The sequence below is a fragment of the Melozone crissalis genome, unplaced genomic scaffold (assembly GCF_028551555.1).
Source record: "Melozone crissalis strain CALT ecotype California unplaced genomic scaffold, PUWL_Pcris_2 ptg000011l_1, whole genome shotgun sequence".
In the NCBI taxonomy this organism is placed as follows: Eukaryota; Metazoa; Chordata; class Aves; order Passeriformes; family Passerellidae; genus Melozone; species Melozone crissalis.
Genome location: NW_026535789.1, coordinates 3170679 through 3195654, shown reverse-complemented (window position 1 = coordinate 3195654; position 24976 = coordinate 3170679). Strand labels below are relative to the sequence as shown.

The following is a 24976-nucleotide window of genomic DNA, read 5'->3' as shown; positions in this document are numbered from 1 at the left end:
CGGCTGGGGCCGGGCGGCGCGTGCGCAGTGCGGAGCGGTGAGTCGGGGTGGGGGGGTAGCAGGGGGCGGTGGTGCTGGCGGCCCGTGAGGGCCGGGGTGTAGCTCCGGGTTGGGGATCTGCGATTCGGGACGGAGCCCTGGTCCCGGCCCGGGGGTACCCACTGCTGCCTCCCTGCTTTGCCCTCGCGCGAGCGCACCCGGCGGTAAGGCCTTGCCGGGTGGAGGCTGCCCGCCGGCCCGGTTCCCCTCATTGGCTGTGGCCGGGCCGTTGGGGACGCTGTGTGTGCGGCCCCGGAGGCTCGGCAGGCCCGGCAGGACGGGCAGCCTGTGCGGCTGGAGTGCTGTAGCAAACGCGTGCCCTGTGAGGGGCACTTAGGCACACAGTCGGAGCAGGGCAGGGGACCCTTACACTCAGGGCTTTTAAACAAAAATCTTACACGTGAGTTTCCCCCAACGGGCACAGTTTGGATCCTGCCTGGAGCACGAGGCTGCGTGACCTCTGGCCTACTGTGTGCCCAGGCTGCTGTGGAATAAAAACGTGCTGGAAAAATTGAAGTAGCTCTGGGATATTAAAATGGATGTTTCTTCAGGGTGTGCGCTCTGTAACACGAGGTCTGAATTTTAAAACTGGTTTAATTGTTTTGGTACAAGCCCGCATATGGTTTTCTGGCAGGAGAACTGGTGAAACGATGCATTCCACAAGGCCAGGAAGGAGAACGCTGAGCAAATGGGATTTTGTATATCAACACTGTTTGGAATGTTGCCGTAAAATGTTTAAGTTCAGTGGTTGACTAACACTTGCATTAGCAGTGACCTTTGACAGAGCTCTGATGCTGCCCACCTTCAGGAGGGTCTGGGTTTACACCAAGCTCTATAGACACAATTTCTTAAGTTATTTATTCTGCAGTGTTTCTTTGCTAGAACTAACCCCGTCTGAGTGCAGCGCAGAGGCAGAGCTGCCTGCGCTGGTGCTGCTCAGTGTGCCTGCCAAAGGAGGGTGATCAGCAGAGGCATTTCTGTGGTGGAGCTGTCTGTGGAAGAGGCTGGTCCGTGCACAGCCTGGCAGGAGCCTTTTAAGTGCAGATAAGTGTCCAGAGGATGTTAGAAGATGGTGACATGCCCTGTCATTTACCCAACGTGCTGCCGCAGTGCTCCTGCTCCCTGTGATCATTTGAATTCATTTGTTCTCTGGGAGTAGCACTGTTAAGGGATGCACTTCTAAGTTTCTGTCTTTTCTTTCCCCTAATCCTGCCTTAAAATGACCCAGCCTGATCCACTTAGTTTTTCAGCAGCCTCTAGGGTATTTCTGTGGTGGAAGTATCCAAAATGCTGTCCCAGAAACTTCAGTGTAGGAGTCCAGCTACCAGAGGTGGGAGAGCAGTGTTGCAAGTTCCTGGAGGCTGCTGTCTGTGTGACCATGTATTTACTAAATTTGAAAGGATACAAATATGATTCTTGGTAAGAAATCAGCTGGAAACAATTCCTGGTGAACTGTCAGAACAGCCTTTGAACCCACAGTGTTGTCCCTGTGTCCTGAAGCAGCACAAGAGCAGGGCTGGTGCTACTGCCACCACCTTCTTCATTTTTACAGTGGAGAATTCCTTTAGCCTGAGCAATAAAACACCTGGCAAACTCCAGCACCCCCACAGCTGTCTCTGCTTCTGCTTGGGTTGAGCAGATGGGGTTGAATGCACAGCAGCCATACCTTGAGAATTTGTGAGGCAGTGGATTATTTGGATAAATTTAGGGATAATAGTCAGCCTTTCCATGTGCTAATCCTCTGTGCTACTGACTCCCTCCGTGGCTTTTGTAACCCACCTCAGCTCTTACACCCAGTGTTCTCCTCTGAGAAATAATGCTCCACTCGGGCTCGTGGGGGAGGTGAATCAGCTTTAATTAAGATTTGTGGAGCACTTTGTTGATAAGTTCTCAATAGCTGGTTGCTATTTTTTATGAGCACGCAGATATTCTTAGCACCTGCAGTGGGAAGTGACACAAGACTGGGGATCTCTGGGAAGCAGCCCTGCCAAGGGAGACGGCGCCTGCTCACCGTGAGATCCATTCTGGCTGTGGTTCACGAGGCAGCTCAGCAAAACCCCAAATCCCTCTGAGTCTTTGGGAAATGTGAAACGTTCCTGAGAGCTAAGCCCTGCTTTTGCATGAGATTTGTAGCTTTTGCCCCCTTGCTGGGTTTCTCCCAAGCTGCTGGTTGGGTTTGGTGCAGCTGTGTTCTGGTGTCACCTGCTTTGTAACACCTTGTGGCAATGGCTTTTAACAACTGTCCCCTCAAATTAAGGTGTCTGGGGTGGGCAGGGCTGGGTGATGGCCCCTGTGGGCTTCAGGCATTGCAGAGGTCAGTGGAGTGGAAGGGGAGGAGGGAAGCTAGGAAACCGTGCCCTCCCCCAGGGCAGCATCCCATTCCCTGCTGGCTTCTCTGCTGCAGCAGCAGGTGGCAAATGAAGCTTGATGAGCTCTGTTAGTGAGGGATAAGGAAGGCGTGAATGGAAACGGTCACAGCAGTGCTGGCTCTGTGTTGTGTGGGTGCCCCTCAGCAGGATGAGGAGCTCTGTTGTATTTTGGGGAAGAGAAGGCTGTTCATTTGGCTTTGTCACTGCTGCAGGAGTAGCCAGATGGAGGATGCGAAAAGGAAATACAGGGCTGGAACAGCCTCCTTGTCCGTGCCCCTGTCCTGAGCCAGGGGAGAGATGCTTGGCTCCAGGCTGGGCAGTGGTGGATGGTAGTGCAGATCTGGACAGGGCCCAGTTCCCTCTGGGCCTTGATGGAATCCCACTCTCAGAGCCTGACAGCCCATCTAACTTGTCCTTGCAGCAAACTGAGCAGCCAGTTTGTGTCTTGCCTTCATAGAGTGGGGAGTCCTGTGGCTGGTTTTCCTTGTGAGTAAACCCTGTTAAAATCTGAGAACTGGGACTGGCCCTGGAGGGAGCAGGGATGGAGAAACTCCTCCACAGCTGGTATAGGGCAGCATGTTTTATACTGCTGACTGCTCTGCTGGCTGCCCAGACCCTCTGGTCTGTGTGTACCTCAGAGCTGATACCAGCACAGAGCCCAGAGCTGGGTATTTTATGTTTCTGGATCACAGAGGGGAGTTCAACTCTTTGGAGCTGTGGTGTCACATTTAGTCTGGTCCCCAGTTTTCCCCAGGTTCCCTCTATCTGGAGAACTTTCCCCTGGACTCTGTTTGTGTGCTTGATCTCTGTTTGTGCTGTTTCCAAGTACACTTCTTTGTATTGTTTTCCTTGCTTTTCTTTCTATTGATTTGTTGGTGTTTTGGGAACTTTTCTTCAGTTTAGCAATTCCAATCATGACCTCCAGAGTGCCTCCATCTCTTAACTCCTGGGCATCCTTTCAGGTTTTATAAAAGTGCTTTCTCTTCTTTGTTCAAACTATTAATGGAAAGGTTGAACAGAAGCAGACCTGGGCTGAGCTCCCAGGGCTCATACACAAGGATTTCTCTTGTGGTGACAGGGAATTGCTGATGGCTACCCCTCAAGTGTGTGGGGTTGAGTTGCTTTGGTTGGTCTTTTTTTTTCTTATTAATGAGCACTGGGCCTCATGAAGGTGAGCTTTTCCAGACCCAGCTCCTCTGGCTATTGAAAGCATCAGATGGATAGAGTGAAAAACCTGCTTTGTGCTGGTCAGAGGTGTGATGGGCAGGTCTCTGTAGGGGATTGTGTTGTGCTCTCCTTCTGAAGGCTGAGGTGATTTTTAAGAGCTTTCATGAACTTTGTTCACCTGGGGCTTCTTGCTGATGCTTGCTGGGGCTGTCACAGCTCTGAGACAATCCTCAGCCCTGCTTCCCATTCAGAGCTGCCTCAGCAGTGGGCTGTGCATGGGGGAAGTTGTGTCCAGCATCTCCTGCTCCCCTTTTCTCTCTATTAAGTCTCTCCTCAGTGAGAGTTGGGCTTGTGTGTATGTGGCTAAGGTAGCAAAAATGCATTTTTCTCCTCAAGCAATTCCAAGTTCCTTGTGTGGTTGCTCTTTTTTGGAAAGATAAAACTACCTGCTCTGGAGAAATTAATGATGCTCATTTTTATTCCTAAATAGTGTGTCATGGTGGATGTGGTTGCAGGACACCTCACTGCACCAGGCCTCTGCTGTCACCTCAGTGCCAACTGCTTAAGGAAGAGCTGAAATAGATTTCACTGGAGCAAACATCTCTGCCTAGCTCTACCCTCCCTGAGTTCTGTGAGTACTGAGCTGCTGGGCTCAGCTGCCTGAGGTTCAAGAATTGGTCCTTTTCTGAAGTGCTATTCCATCTTTCTTTGCACATGGGTGTAACTGTGGGGCGAAATTTGGGCCCCACTGAATTTAAGGACAACACAGGGTGTTCATGTCTTCCTCCTCTCCTGGCTGGTAACTTGTGGTACCCAGCTGTTCAATCCAGCTGTGCTTCAGGGACACCATCAACAGGATGGAGATGCTGTGCCCTCTTTCTATTGGTCTGTGGCTGATGGTAGAGTCATGGAATCATGGAATATTCTGAGTTGGAAGGCACCTACAAGCATCATTGTGTCCAACTTGGTGGATGCCCTGACCTAATTTCAGTTCCAGGGCAGAAAATTCAGTCTCCCTAAAACTTTCCTATGGCTTCTGTTGGATTCTTCCTCACTTTTCTCCAGGGGGCTGTGTGCTGTAGTTAAATATGGATGGAAAGGTTGTGTTCCACTCTGGATTACAGCTGAATCTCAGTGGTGGATAAATTGCATCCCAAGTCTAGTTTGCAAAGCCCTTTGGGCTTCATGGGCTGCAGGAAGCTGTATTTTATTCTGGATGTGTGCTTGCTGATAATTCTATAGGATTTGCAGACAGCAGGTTGTAAGAGCCCTGATTATACTGGTTCCCTGTGCAGTCAGACTCTGCCCAAAAAATTCAAGTGCCTGCTGCAGAGCGAGAGAAAGGAAGATGGAAGGATGATTTAGAAATCTCTGGAGTAGATGGGAAAAAGATGCATATGTTGATCTGAAGGAGATACCAAGCCACATATATGTCTTCCAGCATCTAAATAAAAGTCAGGATTTTTTAAATGGTTGCCTACTTAAAGCCCAAATAATTCCTTTAACGGCAGGTTTTAAAGGTTTAACCTAATTTTAGAATTTTTATTGCAAGTGTCCTTCCATAAAATGAACTTTTTGAATGCAGAATGCTTTAATGTCTTCCGTGTTGGTGCTCATTTTCAAGAAATCTCTGCACAGTTATTTCTTATGTACCAGTTAAATCTATCAGCCAACAGATGTCAAGTGTAGCAAAAATGCTATAATAATATTATGGTCTAATAATAGTTATAATGATTCTAATTACCTGGTGCAGCTTTAAAGAGAGGCAGATTCGGAGATGAGTGCAAAGGAGGTGTTTAACCTTGAAGTGCAGAGGCAGGGCTCTTCCAGAGGTGCCTGTGCTGCGCCCTCTCCTCCCCATCAGACATCCCCCTCCCTTTATTTCCTCCAGCAGACTGGGAGCAGCACTCTGGTGTGTTTTTAATGTTCAGACCTCATTCTGGCTGTGCTCAAAGAGTGCTGGTGAGCTGAGGATGAGCACGTTTCCTGCAGTACCTGGGAGTGTGAAGCCTGCTCGTTTTCAGCCTCTGTGTGCCCTGCTCCTGGCGTGCTCCCACAGCCTGATGATTGTGGCACTCGAGGATTGCTCCCACCCTCGGAAGCTGCAGAGCCTCAGCAATCTCCATCCTCTCTGCAAGCTGCTTGTGCTGCTCTTAACCATTAGGGGTGGCTTTGCCACAGCCTGGGAAGCACAAAGCCAGAGTCTCCTGATGGAGAGCATTGGGGGTGTGCAGGTGAGTGGCTGAGAGTTGTTGATCCCTACAGAGGCTTTGCTGTGGGGATAGGAGAGCACTGGGCTGGTGCTTGAGTGCTGTGCTTGCCTTGCCTTCGACAGGCTGGCCCCACAGAGCCTTGCCAGAATCTCCTTCCCCAGCTGCTCCATGTGCCAGCCCTGTTACATCACTCCCAATGCCCTTTCACCACTATTTTTCCTTTAGGAAGGATGCTGGGCTGCATTTGCTGTGTTCCTGTGGTTTTTGCCCGATGTTGCTGAGTGCTGTTAGTGCCTTGGGGTGCCAGTGCTCGTTGTGGCTGTAGTGTAATGGATCCCCTTGTGTCATAGCTGCTCATTTAATCCTGTGACATGAGGGGTGAGGAGTCCCTGGCTCACAGACCAGCAGCCTTTCCACAGAGGAAGCTCTGTGTGGGCTGGAAGTTGACAGCTTTCAATGATTATATGCTGAACCTTCTTCCTATAAATAATTGATTCACAGGCTGATGAGAGCTACAGGAACTTGTCTCTCAGTTGCTGCTCCCTGGCATGGACAGCAGCTGGAAATGTGCTGTTTTCCTATAAAATGGATCCAGAGGTGCCCTTGCTAGGTTTTCTTTATTTCCAGCCTGTTGATAGGCTGACCTGCTCTGCTTCTCAGGGAAGCCCTGCCTGCCAACACCTGCAGCACACCTTGTGCCAGGCCTGGTGCTGCTGAGAGCTCTGCCACCTGCAGCCTTTCCCTGGGGGCTGTTCAGCCTCTCCCTTGGGCACGTTCAGCCTTTCCTTTGGGCAGGTTCAGCCTTTCCCTTGGGCAGGTTCAGCCTTTCCTTTGGGCAGGTTCAGCCTCTCCCTTGGGCACGTTCAGCCTCTCCCTTGGGCACGTTCAGCCTTTCCCTTGGGCAGGTTCAGCCTTTCCTTTGGGCACGTTCAGCCTTTCCCTTGGGCAGGTTCAGCCTTTCCTTTGGGCAGGTTCAGCCTTTCCTTTGGGCACGTTCAGCCTTTCCCTTGGGCAGGTTCAGCCTTTCCCTGGGGGCTGTTCAGCCTCTCCCTTGGGCAGGTTCAGCCTTTCCTTTGGGCAGGTTCAGCCTTTCCTTTGGGCACGTTCAGCCTTTCCTTTGGGCAGGTTCAGCCTCTCCCTTGGGCAGGTTCAGCCTCTCCCTTGGGCACGTTCAGCCTTTCTTTTTGGGAGGTTCAGCCTTTCCTTTGGGGAGGTTTGCCTTCTTGCTGGAGTCAGTGTGAGTGTGTGTGTTGGTGCATCACCATGGAGATGAGGCCACAGGAGCTGCAGGGCGCAGCCTTTTCCAGGCTCATGTGAAGAAGGATGCGGTAACGGGCTCCTTTTATTTAGGGAAAATGATTTCTTGGAGTAAATAAATCGTCAAAGAACACTTGGCATCAGCTCAGGTGCTATTAAGGAGAAGATCTCTTGAAGCCAGAGCTGTAAAGCTCATACAATATTCACCTGCTTTGCTGTGTTCCACATCAGGCATTGCTGCTGTGCCCAATGCTGACTCACTGACCCACTTGTGCTTTTACTTACCCCGAGATAACAAAGCTCCTGTTGCTTTTCTCCTCCCTGTGCAGGTATTTGTCATCCTGCCACAACAGCACCTTCCTGGATCCCTTTCCTTGCCCACTGAGTGTCCAGGCTTTCAATGCTTTGAGTGGTTACAAGGCTCCACCTCCCATGGCTGCTGCTGCTTTGGCCGGGTTTGGGGAGGACGTGGAGGGTGTGTGGCTGCAGTGAGTTCTCCCCCATGCAGAAACACCTCTCTGGGTTGAGCACACCCCAAAACCCTGTTCTGGTCATGCAGACATTCTTGGGGGGTTGGGGACACTGCCCTTTCTGTGTGCCTGCCCCTGGCACACTCTTTCCTTTCTAGTTTCTGGTACACAGAACCCTCCCAACAAGGTCTGGAAGGGCTCTGTGGCAACTCTGCCTCATTGCCTCCACGTCTTATTCCAGACTTCATCTGTAAACATCTCTTTGCCCTTGCTAAAAACACTGTCTCTTAATTTCTCTCTGCAGGAGTATTATTTAATTTGTAACAGTTTTAGGACGTTATTTGAAAAATCCGATATGAAGCTGTATTTCATTTACTGTAATGATCCACTAATGCAGGCGTATTTCAAAGGCAGGCAATGCAGTACTGTGGGGTTTAATTAAATTTTGTTTTTCAACTGAGCATCAATAGACAGACAATAACAAATGGTGGACAGTATGCATACAGAACGAAGTCTCTTCATTTTCCTTTTCAAGACTGTGGAAGTGAAAATGTATAGCCCTTAAAATGGACTTGGCCTGCTCACAACTGGTGCTTTAGTGTATTTAACTCACTTTAGGAGGAGTTTTTTCTTCTTACTCTGCCTTAATTAATTTTCTTGCTCTCTTCCTGCCCACAAAAATAAACTCTTACACTGTGGAAAATTTCCAGCAGGAGCCGTGAGTGATCTAAGTGCTTCTGCAAGTTCTGCATGTAGTTTTGAATACTGTGTTGGTACCTAGTGTGTGATGGCTTCTCCAGATGGGCTCTCCTGAGGATGACAGAACAGAAGGGCTGGGTGTGAGGTTCCTGTCTCTAGGAACTGGACATGGCATGTGCCAGCCTTGGAGAGGGAGGGAAAAATGGTGTTGCTGCCATGGTTGCACTCAAATCAGGAATCAGTAGGTGGCTCTGGAGTGCATTTTGTTCCTCTTCTCCCAGCAAGCGTGGGGTAATCAAGTACAGAGTATATGTGAGGAAGCTCGGGCAGAGTGTTCCACATCAGCAGGAGGTTTCTGGGAACCATCTGAGTGCTCACAGCGTGGCACTTGGACACATGTTCTTGGGTAAAGAAATTTGTCACGGGTGCTGTTAATGGGCTCCTTTGTTCAGATTTGAGGAGCAGGGTGGGATGGGCTGGCTGAGGCAGATTTGGTTTCTCCAGGTGTCTGGAGAAATTACCATTGTTCAGGAACAGAACCAGAGTTTGCTGAGGAACCCGATGTGAGTGTGACTCCCACTGCACTCCAGCCTTTGATTCTCTCAGAAATCTCTCAAAGGCAGAGAGCTGAACAAAGCATTAATTTTTCAGAGGCAGAGTCTCCATTCAGAGATGTGAGTTCAAGCCATGTCCTGGGTTGATGCCTAAGGCTTTGCCTGCTTAACCTGCCTTCAAAGGCTGGGGGCAAGGGCTGTGCCTGGAGCTGGCACTGCTTTCCACCGCTGAGCTGGGCTGGGTCACAGTCCAGAGAGCTGCTGGCTGGAAACTGGACCGTGCAAAGGCTGGGAATCTGTGGGAACCTGACTCCTGATGTCTGTGCAGCTGTACCTGCCTGAAAAGCATGGCTGGAAATGACAGACTGGAGGCTGTAACCTCCTCCTCCTCCCTGGGATCTCAGTGTAACGCTTGCCGTGTTCCAGGCACAGCCTGTGTTGTTTGCTCCTTGCTGGAAGCAGCACTGTGAGTCCTTTGCAGCTCTCCTGGTGCCTGGGCCGGCTGAGGGTTGTGTTCTGAGCTGGGTGAGAGGCTCCTGGAGCAATGGATGGGGTCCTGTGCTCCTGCCAGTCCCTGTGGCTGGAGAGGAGTCCTGGTACAGATAGAAGGGGTATAAATAGAACTCGTCATCAGGTACTGGATGCTGTTTAAATAAACTGGAAAAACCCCTCACAGCTGAGGTTTGTACTGGCCCTGCTAATGCTGGGGGAATGCCCCATGCCTGAATCCTTGTTCTTCCCTTGTTCCTTGCTTTAGGCTGCCAGATTTCCCATTTGCTCACTTCATTTTGTTGATAGGCAGTGTCAAGGTCCTGTTGCTGGGGTTTGGGGCAGGATGTTGATTTCTGGTGACTTGAGGCAACACGTCCAGCTTCTCCTGTCCTTCCTTGGCATCTCCTGCCTTTCTGCCTGTGGCTGCTCTCACTGTGCCATAAACTAATCTCCTTCCAACTAGGAACTTCAGGCCTCTTGCAGACTCACTTTTATGGAGCCATTATCCATCATCTATAGAAGGAGAGGCTTTCCTGGCTGTGGCAGGGCTCAGGTGGCTGCTCCCAGATGGAGCACACTGGATCATCTGGAGCCAGTGGCTGAGCCCTGGGCTGAGGGATGTGCCCTCTGTGCAGACCAGGGAGTGCTTGAGCCTGGTCTTTGCACGAGCAGGTGAGTGATTTGAGATCCTCACAGTACTGCTGGCATGATTTATTCTTGCAGAAGTGCCCACAGCAACTTCAGGGGTTTGTTCTGCCCAACAGGATCACAGACAAGGACATGCCTGGGCCCTGTGCTTTAGTGGCTCTTGCAGGACTATGCAGCAAACAGGACCTGCAAGGGGCCTCAGCACAAGGGCACAAGCCCAATGCATGGGGAACTGCAATGGTGCTTGGGAGTGAACAAAAATAAGTCTATTTAAAATGAAAAGGTAGTAATCTGTAATGCAGTTTTGAGGGAATTATTGTAGCAGGAGAGCATGTGCTGGCTGGGAGGGGAGAAGCACTTGCTCAGACAAGTGATAATCCATTGCAGCCCATTCCAGACACCTGGCAGATACCAGCCTTCCTCAGGCCTCCCTGGGATGAGCGATGTGCTGTGCCACTGGATGAGGAATGTGGAGTTTCCAGACTATGTGGAGTGCTAATTTAAACACCAAACCCTTGTTCCTGATGGGAGCTGCTGGTGTCTGCCTGGTGTGGGGTGCTGCACGGGATCTGCAGTCTCACAACAAGGAGTGTGCTGGGCTCCTCAAGCACTCGGGGCTGACACGGCCGGCTCGCTTCCTTGGATTTCTCCTCTGGAGTTTGGTAGCCGTCTGCTTCAGGGAGCACAGTGGCCTCATAAGAGTTTATTTGATCTGACACATGACAAATTGTTTCTGCTGGCGGCTACTTGAGGCACAGTCTGTTCGCTGGCAGCCGCGGCTCTGCAGGCACTGGGAAGTGGAGGAAGGCAGCCCTGCCTCCTCCTCTTAGGAAACATCAGTGCAGAGAGCGTTGCTGTGACCCCCCCGCCATCCCAGCCTCCTTTCTGCTGCTTGGTAACGGTGCTGCTGGCATGGATAATTAATGGTGTTTGTGTGCTGGGTGTGTCTGCAGGTGCTGGTTGTGGCTCCCATGGCGGGGCAGAGGAGAGCCTGTGCTCTGGAATCAGACCCAGTTGCCACTAAAAACGCTTTGTTAAGTTCCTTTTTTTAGGACACCCTTTTAGCTCTGCAATGAGCAGCAGAATATTACATTCCTCAGCAGAATAAAAAGTACATGTCCCCTGTGAGATAGTGTAAATACATTTTATCTGTTCTATTACCTGCAGTTTTCAGAATATGTCCCCTAAGCATTTTAATCTTGTTTTCCAGAGTTGTCTCAGAGTGAGGAATTGCTCCTATTTGCAACTTTGGGAATGATTATTTGTTCATTAATTTCTTCCCTTTCCGGCTGTCCATCTATTATTGCTTCCAAGAGAAAAAAACCCTCTCTGTAAATCTCCTCCAAAACAGGGCTGAGTGCCTGATTAGACAGAGAGTTATGTGTGCTGGGAATGTGTTCCCAGGAGATCATCCTGGAGCTGTGCATGGAGCCCTGGGTGCTGCTGTTCTATGCCCTTGGGCAAACAGAACCCACCAGGTGATGCCTTTTCCTTGGTCTTAAAATGAGGAGCCAGACACAGTTAGGGGATAAAGGGTTTTTCTCTTGGTATTTAATAAAGATCTTTATGGTGCACCACTTCACCAAGGTGGAATGTGCTGAAATGCACACACATGGTATACAATTTATAGACCTTGCAAATTAGCATATTTAACAAAGATGCCTCAATGAGAGGCTTCAAGGAATAGCCTGATATCTTCCTATTTCAAAGTATTTCTCACTAGATGGGCTTAATTTTAGTTTACAGGATGTATTTTAGAGGGGATCTTAGTTTCTCAAGATAGCTTAGGGCTTTTTGGCCTCCAGCTGAGAGGCCTTTTGGATATTTGGTTTTCTGACCTAACAGAATGCCAGGCTTATGGTAAGTGATCAGACATAAGGAATTACAAATGTGCATGTTAGGGGCACTGAGAATACATAAAAGGTACATAAAAGAATGGCAAAAAATCCTCATGGCATCATGGGTGCCCGGACTGGCTCCCTGCTCCTTGCCCTGGGATGAACAAGCCCAGCAGGCAGCACGTGCCAGGGCAGTCAGGCACACCTGGAGCACACCTGGAGCACTCCTGGGGCACACCTGGAGCACTCCTGGGAAACACCTGGAGCACACCTGGAGCACAGTGGCAAGGCAGGAGCTGGAGTCAGGGCAGCTCCAGCACCCAAGCAGGGCTTTGCTGCTGCTGTGCTTTGCCTGCAGTGCAGGGGCTGTTACGAAACAGGAACGAGATGGGACAATGCAGAGCAGTTCCTGCTGCCACGCTTTTGTCCAGCAGCTAAAAGCCTGTTCAGAGGGTTTTGTGGAAGCCTTGTTTGCTTTGGTCTTTTTTTGCTCTTTCTTTAAGTACAGACTTAAAAGAGCTGGAGACTGGAGGCCACTGTAGTTATTGTTTCTTCCTGAATAGCACAATAAATGTGCCATTTGTCAGGGTCCTTGCCTCAGAAAACATGTGGCCTATTCCCACTGCTGTTCCCTTTGACATATGAGGAACTGCCCCTGCCTTCCTCTGGGTGCGTGGAGATTTCTCAGTCCCTCATTGGGGTCAGTGCTAAAACTTGTCTTGACGTGTGATGTGTGTGGTCACTGGAAGTCACTGTGGAGGCTGTCACTGAAACAGCCTGGATTCACAGAGCAGCTTTATTTAGATGGCAGCTGATGGAGGAGCTCTGCAGAACGGCTGGGTAGAAAACCTGTGTGCAGGAGGGGACAGCTGAGAACTGCAGTTATCGTGGGAGAAGCTCAGACATGTACAGACGTGGTGTGGCAAACCTGTGGTGGATGTGCCATGTCCCACCTGCCATGGCACCACCAGGATGCACAGGCAGCTGCTCAGGATGTTCTGGTGTCTCACAGCAGAGAGGAAGGTGCTGCAGGTGCCTCTTGGATCAGAGCTGAGGGTGTGTGAGGGAACAGCCTGCTGCTCGCTCTGACAGCAGATTTCGAGCTCTTGGCTTTGCCAATCACCTCGCAGCAAACACCAAGACATGGGGAGTGAAAGTCCCTGTGTCCTTTGGCTGCTGCTTGGGTGTTTGCAGAGCCAGCAGGTACAGTGACAGCCAGGACTGTCAAAGGAAGAAGCCTCTGTGGAGCAGTGCTGCTCAATACTGAGATATGCCAGTCCATGAAATGGCTCTTTATAGGGTGTCTCACCAAAAGGATTTTCCTTTTGAGTGTCTGGATCTCCTGCTGTTGGTCTGAGCTCCAGATGAGAAACAGTGCTTTCACTGGAAGGTACTGAGGTTACAAACAGAGTAATTGTCCCTTAGAAGAGAAAATTGTGGAGGAAACCCACTCAAAAGACGTCTCTGTTCTTCCTCAGAGCAGGTTTAGGAGTGCTGTGGCTGAGGGGCAATGGGGATGGAGCTGAAGTTCTGCTGAGTGAACCCCACGGCTCTGAGGAGCAGGGAGCCTGGTCATGGAGCCCAGGAGGGACCTGGGAGCTTTACTGGCTCTTTAGTTCTCTCTCCACAAGCCGTGAATGCAGATCTCCTGGGGCAGCAGAGTGTTCCCTGTGAGGGGAGCCCATGGTGCTGCGGTTCCAGTTGCATGTGCAGGGTCCCATGGCAGTGCAGGCAGTCACAGGAAAGCTGTTTCATAACCTCTGCTGGGATTCATGAGATGTTCAGAGACAGGTTCTCCACTTAGTCAACGTTTTATAAGGATTTAAGGCTGAGGAGCTCTTTGAAGCACCGATGCAGCTTGTTCTGCCATGACAAGGTGGAGATGAACGCTGGCATGACTTCCATTCCCAAGGAAAATGCTCTTTTGCACGGATCACAAGCTGTGGCTCTGCTGCTGTTTGAAGAGACCTGAGGAATCCCAGATCCAGGCACTCTGTACCACATCAAAGCCTTCCCATCTGAAGGTGAGGTGATGGGGAGCTCCAGCTGCATGTCCTTCGTGTTTGGGCAGCAGAAGGAAAGAAGGTCCCTGAACCAGGAGTTGCTAGGAGGACCAAAGCTCTGCTTAGCAGAGGCTGACAGGGCAAAAAGCCAGGATGGCAGCAGGAAGGACAAAGCCTGCAGAAGATCTGGGCCATCTGATAGCAGACCTCCAGAGGGGTCTGGGAGACCTTCTGCAGTGCTGGAGGAGTGGGGCCAGCATCTCCCCCCGAGGAGGCAGACCTGCAGTGTCCTGGGCTTGACTGGAGCCATTCCGTGGTGCCTGAGGGATTGTTTAATTAAAAAGAATGCTGCACCATCACATTTCAACTGTTTTCTCCACACATTGCTGCAAGTAACATCTAAAATAGCTCTAAAAGGCAACAAACCATTCCCCAAAGCAGGGGTGGCAGATGAACAACATGAGAGGGAAGGAACTATGTTCTCTTTCTGCTTTCTGTGTCTGTGCATTTGCTTCTGCATTTGCAGGCCTTGGGGCTTGTTTTAATTTAAATTTCCTTAGGAAAAACCCTGTTGAAGGAATGCTGCCTGCAGTGGCTGGCTGTTCTGCTTTGGCTTTGTCCTGGGGAAGCTTTGATGGTTGGGGAGCAAGAGTTGCTTTTCAGTCTTGGTGGGAAATGCCTGGATAGAGAAACGGCAATGACCACAAGAGTCACTTCTGGATGGTGGGACTGGCAATCTCTCAGCTCTCCCTTCATGCTCATTCCTGTCCCAGGGCTTATTTAATTGCTTAACAAAGGCATTCTCTGCAACCACTGAGAAAGGACCAGTGCAGGGACAGAAAAAAAGCAAACTTGCATCAAGCCTTTGATCCAAGCACAGGGAGCTACTGCTGCTGACCTCAGTGTCTGTAACCATGGTGTCAGTGTTGGAATGGAGCAGCTGAGCCCCAGCGTGGGCACTGATGTGTCCAGATTGATGCAGGGACTGGGGACAAAGCCAGGACTGGTTCTGAGGGAGCCTGTGTGGCAGCAAGTTGTGTTCATCCCCAGAGAGCTCCTTCCTCCCCTTCAGGGGTGGGTTTGAGATTGGCTTGTCAGGGCTTTATCCCAGGTTTTGCTGCCAGTCTGGCAGCTCCTGACTGGGTTTGACCCACGAGGTGGATCCCAGTGGCCTCTGCCTTTTCATCTGGGAGCTTGCCACAAAACTGGAAGCATGTGGGAGCCAAGCCAGGACTGGACATCCAGCCAGGCATTCCATGAGCTCAATCCACAAGCTGCTATGCCATGTTATTCCTGTGCACATACCCAGGGCATGCAGCAGGTGAGCCCCACGTTTGCTGCCCGTGTGCCATCCTGCTCCCTGCTGCTCCCAGTCCCCTGGCTTGTCACAGGGAGTCAGAGCTGTCACCACCGACTGACGCTCTGTGGAGAGGTGAGAAAATGCATTTTTCATGAAGCTCACAGCTCGTGGCTCCTGGCAGATCAATAGGGCAGCTGGAGGAGTCCTTTGCGTGCCCACTGTTGGGGCAGCTCTGTGCCAGTGCTCTGCAGGGACTGGCAGGGGTTCCTTGGCTTGGCAATCCCCGTGGGAAGGAAACCTGCAGGCTGAGCTGGGGCTCCTGACTGAGATTCAGCCAGGGGCAGGGATGGCTGTGCTGGGCAGGCAGTGTGGTGTGGCTGCTGCTGTGGGAGTTGTGTACTGGATCCATCACCGCTGGATTTCTGTAACACTGAGCAGGAATTTTTTTTTCATGGTTTCTTAACCTCTTAATTGAGTTTCTTTATAGGGAAGCTGGCATCTGACAGGGGAAGGAGGTTGTTATTCCCTATGAGAACCATGGGTGAACAGCAGGAACTTGGAAAATACAAAAAGCTGTTTCCAGAGAGGCTAGGAACAAGCCAGTTAAATCTTTGGCAATTCATGGGCCCAGCTGCAGTGGGAAATCAGGATTCTCTGGGACCTTGTTAGTGCAGCATGTGCTTTCTTTCCTGTTAGATTCTCCAAGCTTGGGAAAGCAGAGGGGATAAAAACACAGAATGCTGGGAGACTCCTGGGATAGTGTGAGGCAACGTGTCACCTTGCAAATAGGAACTGGTGGAAAGGATAGATCTGAGGGGGGGGAGAAAACATCACTTATTGTCTGTGCTGTGCATGGGAAATTGCAGCAAGGAGTGGGAGAAGGGAATAGGTATGGGTAGGATGAGAGGTGTTTTGGCTGGGATTCGGGGTGGTGGGGAGGCGAAGAGGAAGGGAAAAGCTGTTTCATGTGGTGGAGGTCAGGCAGTGTGACAGCTTTTAGAAAGATGTTTGTCCTGAAGGTCCCTGTGCACTCTCATCTCCAGGCAAGTCCTGAAGTCCTAAATTGGAGCAAATCAGCACCAGTGCTCTGGTGTGGGCCCAGAGGTCCCTGCCAACCCCAGAGCTCTGAGGAGTCAGTGTCATGTGGTGTGCAGGCAGAGCAGAGCCCTGTGAGAACAGCTGCCAGAAATTCAGAGAGATGCGCTGCTTATAAATAATAAATGATAAATTCAGCCTCTGATCTCCGAGGCACGCTCTGCTTCTGCACACTCCATGCTGGCAGAGAAGATTCCCCATGCTGGACTCAGCAGTCTGTCTCTGGCGTGGAGGGTCTGGGGGAGGCAGCTCATGGAATTGGGGTCATGCTGAGCTCCGGTGGAGCGTGGCCCCTTCTGCCAGCAGCACTAATGAGCGTGGGCCCTGTGCCATGGCCGCTAACGAGGGTGAGGGCAGCCTTGCTCAGCCTTCACACCACCCCAGCTCAAAGCTGTGCTCCTGCCCTCTGGAGAGCAGCGTTTTGTGTGAATGCAGCTTGCTGAATGAATTAATTAAGTCAATTTAAATGATAGACTAAACGATGCTTAGTGTCAAACTGTGCGAGCTGTATAAACAGCAGGGTCAGGGTTGCTGTGGCCGCGTAGAAGGGGCGGTTCTGGCTTTATCCAACACACAACAACCCCTCCCTTGCCATTGGGGGAGCTGTGGCAGTGCTGGTGAAGCTGCTGGTGCCAGGAGCTGCCCCCACCGTGCCCAGGCACTGCTGGGCTGTCTCCTGCTGCTGGACACATCCCTGTCCTGCTCCTGGCACCTGGCAGGGCTGTCGGAGCTGTGTTGGGTGGTGTCATGGCCAAGCTGCTGCTCGAGGGGCTGATGTGAGCTGATGGCTGCACAGGTAGCCTGGAGGGATTATTAATATTTATTGTTATTATTTGTTAGCAGCGGTTACAAAGGTTGCATGAGTGCTCAGTAGATGCCAAGCTCTGTAAACATGTGTTTGTGCCATGGTTATCCTGCCCCTGCCACCCTGTGCCCGTGTTACAATTCCCTCCTGTGGGCTGGCTCAAGTTTGGAGCAGGACCTGCTGCCCCTGCTCAGGCTGGGCCCAGCCAGCCCAGTTTATTCCTACCAGCCTCAAAGTGTGGCTTCCTTGCTGTGTGGGTTCTCTGTAGGCAGCAAGGTGTTCCCACAACTTTTCCCTTTGTGTAGGAGTGTTTTTAACATGCCAGAGCAGAGTCCTAGTAGGAGTAAATGATGAGGAGCAGGCAAGAAGAATAAATGTTTTTGTAAAGCCATTTCATAAGCGACATGAATGGAATGGTCTGTGTGGCAGCTACACCCTCTCCACTGGGATCCTGGAGGTGTGAGGGGGCTGGAAAACAACTGCTGCTCCCTGTGCTGCCCTGCCTGGCTGGGGCTTTGTGCCCAGGTGGGACCCTCTGGCAGGGCTTGGGGCTCTCACTGGAGTGGGGCTGGGACACCCACTGGAGGCACAGGGGTGCTTTCCTGAGGACAGGATGCCTGGAGGAGCAGAGCTGCTGGGATCATCCTGGGCATTGACCTCGGGTGATGGTGTGTGCAGGTTGTCCTGTGTGAAAGCACAGGGTTGTGCACACCCAGCTAGTGACTGGGGAAGGGCATTAGAATGTGGCCTCCCAGTAATCCTCTGTGGCCTCCCAATAATCCTCTCTTTGCCGTGCAGCTGTTTCCTGTCCTAGGCATAGGCTGAATTTCAGCTCCAAGCCTCCTCTTTCTCCTGCTGGTGTAGCTGTGCAGTTGGCAAGCAGGAGGGACAGCTGGCTGCAGGGTGCTCCCAAGGTGTCTGTAGCACACCAGCAAACATGAGTGCTGCTCACAGACCTGGGGACCCTCTTGCTCAGAGGAGGGAAATTGCAGGTCAGGTCAGCTGCATTTCCTTCTCTTTGTCTGTGGCACTGCACAGCACTCAGCCTGTCACAGGGGCTCGGCCCTGGATGCCACCATTGGAAGGACATTGTGTGTGAAGGGGATCTCAGCTCGCTGTGAGTGCACTCTGTGTCCTGAGAGCCTCTCCAGTCCCACAGCCCCCGTGCACAGCTTGGCTGGAGCTCATTCCCTGAGCTGCTGTTGCCCAGGAAACTTCTCCTCCAGCCTCAGAGGCTGTGAGTGCCGCCAGGGCTTTGTGCCCTGCTTCAACTGGAGGTGCTGGGGGTTCCCATCCCTGCCCTGCTCTCACTGAGGGAGCTCTGTTGGTGCTTTGTGCTGGACGGCACAGTGTGCTGCTGGTGCTCCCCTTGCCATCTCAGTGAGGCTGGCTGGACAGAAACCTGCCCTGAGTTAACCTGCAGACAGTTTGTAAGGCTGTAATACTAATCCTGCTCCCTCAGGTCATCCCTAGGTGAAAACAAGGATTAGCTTATTGGTATTGCCTATTCTTGGAGATAATTGGTGTTTTTGTATCAGCACTGGGGTGGCAGCAGGAGCAGGACAGTGCCTGTCCTCTGTGCTGGCACTGCTGAGGGACCTCCAGTCTTGTGTCCAGTTCTGAGCTCTCATGGCAAGAAAAACATGGAGGGGCTGGAGCATGTCCAGGGAAGGGAACAGAGCTGGGAAGGGGCTGGAGAGTCCCAGCAGTGTACGGAACTGTGAGGAGCAGCTGGGAAAGGGGCTCAGCCTGGAGAAAAGGAGGCTCAGGGGAACCTTCTCCAGGAGGGAGGAGCCAGGTTGGAGTCAGGCTCTGCTCCCAGGGAATGAGGGACAAGACAAGAGGAAATTGCCTACAGGCTCAGGGTGGGCACAGCAGGAATTTCCCCATGGAAAGGGGGCTCAGGGATTGGGAGGGGCTGCCCAGGGGGGTTTGGAGTTCCCATCCCTGGAGGTGCCCAGGAAGGGCTGGAGGTGGCACTGAGCGCTCTGGGCAGGGGACGAGGTGGGGATCAGGCACAACTTGGACTCAATGGTCCTGGCAGTCTCTTCCAAGCTCAGTGATTCTGGAATTCTGCTTCCAGCTGGCTGCAAAGCCAGAGGCTGATGTTGGGGCTGAGGGGCTCTGGGATGTCTGTGTGCTCTCCTGGAGCAGCAGGTCAGGGCTCAGATGAGGCTCCTGGAGGATTTGTTGGAGTGGCACAGGACGGGCAGTGTGGGCTCTGTGCTGGGCTGTGAGGGCAGTGCTGCCAGCAGCAGGAGGCATCAATGACATGTGCTCCTCTCACTGGCTGCCTTGGGGCTGTCACCTGTGGCTGTGGGAGCTGCATTCCCGGGGCTGTGCAGCCCCCTGTGCACAGCTCTGCCCTCACTGGAATGGCCCTGCTAATGGGGAGCACAGCTCTGGGCTGTTTCTGCTGCTGTTGGTGCAGACCAGGATTTCTGGAGCTGTGGAGCAGAACCTCCCAGCCAGCAACATCCCCATCTCTGACAGGAGGGTTACTGCCAGCAGAGGAGACTTCTCAGAGTCTGACCCTTTGCTCTTTCCCTAGTGCCTGATTTTGTTTGACAAAAAGGATTATTGAGAAAAAACCAGCCCCTCCACTCTGCACAAGGGGAATTTGTGACCTTCCTAGTCCAGTTTTGCTGCTGCCTGGCTGCTGTATGTGCTGGATCCCCAAAGATGCCCTCAAATCCAAAACAAACAAACATAAAAAACCCCAAACAAACAAACAAAAAAACCAAACCGTGTGCAGGTGGGGTCACCACGACCACCCTTTCTGCTTCGCAGGCTGTGAGAGTTGTTTCTGGAAATCCACTGTATCCACAGAACATTCTGTGTGGAAATCCTCTCCTGCTCTCATTGTGTCCACAGAACATTCTGTGTGGAAATCCTCTCCTGCTCTCTGTGTGTGTCTGTCTGTAAGGAGATGTCAGCCTGTGCAGAAGCTCCTCTCCAGGAGCTCCAGAGCCCCTGTTGCACACGTTGGCTCCTCCTGCCTACCTGGGACTGAAGCAAAGTGCTAATTGTTGTGCAGATGTCATCTGCCAGGCAGGCAGGAGGCTGGAGGCTTGGAAGAGGCTGTGCTGTCATTTGCTAGCAGCCTCCTCGGTACACATGAGCTCTATTTTTATTGGGAGTGTGCGTTTGCTTTCAGCCACTGCTTTGTTGAATTTCTCTTTCTTTTTTGTTTTTTTTTTTCTCTTTTTATTTCCAGGCTTGCAGATAAAGTTTGAGGGATACATCTATTTTTCATTATTCCAGTTTTGCTGCTTGTTTTATTACTGAAAAAACCTCAATCAAACCAAGAAACCTGTTCCTGTGTAAAAAGCTTTAGTTTGTTCTGAGGTGAGAGGGAATTAATTGTGTGTTGTGGTCACACTGGACTGAGGTCAGGACTGTGGGACTGTCCAGAAGGGCACAAGGATCAAGATCTGGGAGCAGAGGGAGTTTGAGGCTGTGCATTGTGCTCTGGGTGTGCCAGCTCAGGAGCCTGGGTGTTGGTTGTAGCCTGGATTTGCTTGGCCATGTCCCAGGAGAGAGCTGGAGGCTCTGGCCACAGGTTGGCTTATGAAAACAGGGAGCTTTTCTTTTACTCCAGCTGTGGTTTAATAGGGGCTTGTGGGCCCTTGAGGTGGTTCTTTGACCCTTTAGGAAAGAGGAGAGACTGAAGTAGGAACTGGGAGGTGATGCTTTCCTGAACTGTGTGAGTTAAGCAGGGGGATGCTCATTGCTCAGGCATGCTGTGGGTGTCAGAAATCCAGATCTGTTCCAAAGCAAATTAATGAGAAAAATCCAGTTGATGTGGTCGAGGTGGCTCAAAGGAAGAGGCTGCTGCTCAGGAAGACCCTGGCTCAGGAGTTTTTGGAGGCTGCAGAAGTACATCAGGTGCACTGTTACCTCTGCTCTGTCCCTCTCCTGGTTTCCTCTTCCTTTTCTGGCAAAAACCAAGCAGGGAGAGGAAGAAATAACAAAGTGGAGTGTAAGGACAAGGTACCAGTGAAAGGGTGGAAGGAGAGGAGGCTTCCCTCCACGTCCCTGAAGGCTTCTGGGGGCAGAGGCTCTTTGGTGCCAGGAGCTGGTGTTGGGTGCTGCTGTGAGCAGGTTTTCTGCTTTGTGGGACACAAGGTGGTTGCTTCAGTGAGGGAGAGCTCTGCTATCTGATGTGCAACCCTGATGGACAGCAAAGCAAGATATTTCGGACTGTGTATAGGGGAGGAACTTCTTTAAAACCTGGATAGGAGTAGGAGCAGACTTGATGGAGGGATGAGTAATGAAGGAGTGTTTGAACGGAACTAATCAGTCCTATCTTCTTTCAAAAGACCTCATTTAGTTTAATTTAGCAGCGTGTAAATTTAGAGCTAATCAAAGGAAATACTTGTGCAGCCTGTGTGCTGGCAGGCTGCTGCAATCTCCCTAGCCCAGCAGAGAGCTGAAGGCTGTAGGTGGATCCCAAGCCTCGTGTCAGGCACTGGGGGCACAGTGTGTGTGCTCACACGCAGGGTGGGCACAACTGCTCTGTGCCCAGGCACTGGCACCCACAGCAGCAGCAGCAGCCTTCATTTCCCCGTGATGTGCTCTGTGCCCCATCAGGGTGGTTCTGTACCCATCAGAGTGGCTCTGTGCTCCATTAGGGTGGGTCTGTGCCATGGCTCTGTACCCATCAGGGTGACTCTATACCCATCAGGGTGACTCTATACCCATCAGGGTGGCTCTGTGCCCCATCAGGGTGGCTCTGTACCCCATCAGGATGGCTCTGTGCCCCATCAGGATGGCTCTGTACCCATCAGGGTGGCTCTGTGCTCCATTAGGGTGGGTCTGTGCCATGGCTCTGTACCCCATCAGGATGGCTCTATAACCATCAGGGTGGCTCTATACCCATCAGGGTGGCTCTGTACCCATCAGGGTGCCTCTGTACCCCATTAGGGTGGCTCTGTACCCATCAGGGTGGCTCTGTGCCCCATCAGGGTGGCTCTGTACCACATCAGGGTGGCTCTGTCCTCCATCAGCGTAGCTCTGTGCTCCATCAGGGTGGCTCTGTGCCCCATCAGAGTGGGTCTGTGCCATCGCTCTGCTCCCTGGAACACCTGAGCATGGTCAGAGCCAGCTCCTGGCCCCATGGCTGGGCTGAGCCTCTGCTCTGAGCAGCAGGGAAAGCCTTGTGCTGTAGGAACCACTGAGTAAACCTTGCTGACCTCTGCAAAATGTTGTTTTCCTCAAGAAAAACCTACATATGGATTAGATGAACCCCTGCTCCTTGGACAGCTGGTCGTTTTGTTTAATTTGAATTAACGCAGATACTTCAGTGCTTAAAATGAGGCACAGGCATAAAAAGCCTTCACGGGATTGCACGGCTTTTTATTTTTCCCTCCAGTTGTCATCCATGGCACTGACACAGAGATTTTAAACAAGTCTTGCAGGTCTCCTCATATTTTCCAGGAGAGATATCATCCCCTGTGGGATCAGTATGAGTTCTTGGCATTACCTGTCACAAACCCCATTAGCAGTGAGCCCCACGAGTCCCTGTGCTCACACCTCGAGGTGTTGTGCCTCCTGCCATGTCACACCCCTGATCCCATGCTGTGTTGCAAAGTGTTGTGTAAAGAGTCCGGAAAGCTGCAAAAATGGGGAAAAAAATACTGTTGGGTTTGTTTTGCTTTGCATTTCAGGCTGGTGGCAATGTCTCCTTGGGCCAGGCTCCTCTCCAGCACCTCCAGGGTCAGCCTGCTGCTGCTGCTGGGCTCTGTGCTCCTCTCCTGCTCCAGCCTGGGACAGAGAGTGCCTGTAAGTTTTGGCTGCTCCACTTGACTTCAGACTGATAAAACACAGATGCTTTTTGCCTTTAAGGAAATGCCCATTATTCTTTAGGAAATGTCTTTCTCCTGCTTGAATTACGAAAACAAACCAGAAAGGGTTCTGCTGATTTCTGTGTAAATGAAGAATTGCTTGTGTGGTGCTGCCCGTTTTTGCTAGAAATGCTAATGAAAATGAGGTATTGCAAAGCAACTGTGGCCAGGCAGTGACAGCAGCACTTAAATGAACCAAGTCGCATCCTTTTATCCTTACTGAGCGTTTAAACCCCACACTTTTCCTGAGCAGAGCTGGTAAACATCAGCTGTCTCCATTATGTGTTCTAACAGATCCAGCACTGGGAGGCCTGGTGGTAAATTTACAATAGCCTGTATCACTAACTCCCTCTTGGATAATCACAGAGCTGTGGAAATCAGCTAAGGAATAACTGCTCCACTCACTCTTTATTAGTCCTGTTGAGTCTTGGCTCAGAAAATGTTAACATTGATTTTCATCTGCAGAACCTGGGCTTTTATGGCTGTGATTGTTCCTGAGCTTTAACCATTTGTTATAATTTAAACAATTCCAAGCCCCTGATGCGCTCAGCAAAAGCAGGAGTTAAGATCTGGTTCCTCGTGCATTTCTGAAATCGCAGTCGCTTTCCACAGCTGAAATAAAAACCTTCTATAGGTTTGTCAGCCTTCCTTGTGTGTTACCACAATCATGGAATTGTGCAATTGTGTAGGTTGGGAGAGACCTTTGTGATCATTGAGTACAACCTTTAACCCAATGCTGCCAAGGCCACCACCAGCCCACGTCCCCAAGTGCCACATCCACACTGTTGTTGCTACTCTGCGTGTTTTGCTCAGGTTGACATTTCTGTTGCTCAGAAGGACTCTTCTACGCTGGAAACGGATATTTATGTGCAGAGCATCCAAATTCTGACAGAAAATGTGCATGCATTTTTTCCCAAAGAGTGGAAGAACTGAAGGCAGAATGTGTCCCAAAATTTCCCAGTTAACCTCTGAATTTACTTACATTTTTCCCTGTGAAAACATCCTAAGGATTAAGAACCAAACACTTCATGAAGTGAGCTGTAACTCCATCTTAATTGCCAACAATTAGGACTAATCATTCCCTGTAGGGTGGTTAACTCAAATTCCTCAGTGGTGACTGAATTGGTGATCTCAGAAGCTGAAAACATTCCCTTCAGCAGGCACTGAGCTGTGGGGATGATGAGCCTGGACCAGTTCATCTGTTCCTGCTGGAACCAGAACAGCCCAGACCCAGAGTCAGTGCCTGGTGTGAGAGTACAGGTCATTTCTGTGCACTCTCCAGAGTTTTTTGTGACTCCCACCAGCTCCCTAGGGAGGCTTTCCATTGAACACCAAGGTTTCCCTCACAGCAAGGATTTTTTTCCCTGCTGTTCTTCCCTTGGTGTAACATCGAGCCGCTCGTGCTGGCTGCTCTCCCACACCTCTGCCAGCCTCGTGCTGCACTTGCCATGGAGGTGGTGATTAAATCCCCGCCTCATTGTTTTAAAAGCCTTGGAGAACACTGGAAGAGGGTGGAGAAGAGGATCCTCACATTTGTATCATGTGGGCAGCTCGGTGTGTTTTTTCCCATGTCCTGTTTTGGAAACAGCTGAACTATTTTAGCTGAAATCTTCTCCAAGCCTGAAATAAGTGCATTTAAGAAAAAGAAAAAAAAAAAAAACAAAACAACCCAACAAAACCCAAAAGAACTCACCAAACCCCAAACCAACCAACAAGCCTTGCGGCATTCCACTCGTGTGGAAAATTTCAGCTGAAAAAATTAAAAGTTTGATATATTTTTAGGCAAGGGAAAATGGGGTCTTACAACGTTATACAACCTTAATAATAGCCAGGGCTCCTGCCTCTGACTGAAATACAGGTAAGGCTCTGTGAGAGCTGGTTTGAAACCTGCAACCTGCTCTGGAATAGGAAATAAGCTGCGTTGCTTTGTTCAGCACAAATGTCATGCTAGTTATGCATGTTTAACCTTTAATATACTTTAAATCTAAATTTAACCATGTGGAAAGAATCTCAGATGTCAAAAAAAAAAAAATCTGCTGGCAAGGGAAAAAATTTTGTATTCTCAGCCAGCACTAAATTACCCAGATGCAATTGCTAATGAGCTGAATCTCTTCTCTCCAAAAGGAGTTTGCCCTTACAAAAATAGAAGAGAGCGACATAAAAGATGACAGTGGGAAGGAG

At 50.9% G+C, this 24976-nt stretch overlaps 1 long non-coding RNA gene across 1 annotated transcript; it reads left to right on the top strand.

The window, feature by feature from the left end:
* LOC128933556 (uncharacterized) lies at positions 1–24976 on the top strand. The gene is made up of 3 exons (XR_008482797.1): positions 1–37; positions 22619–22733; positions 24920–24976. It is a non-coding gene; the product is annotated as an uncharacterized LOC128933556 (long non-coding RNA).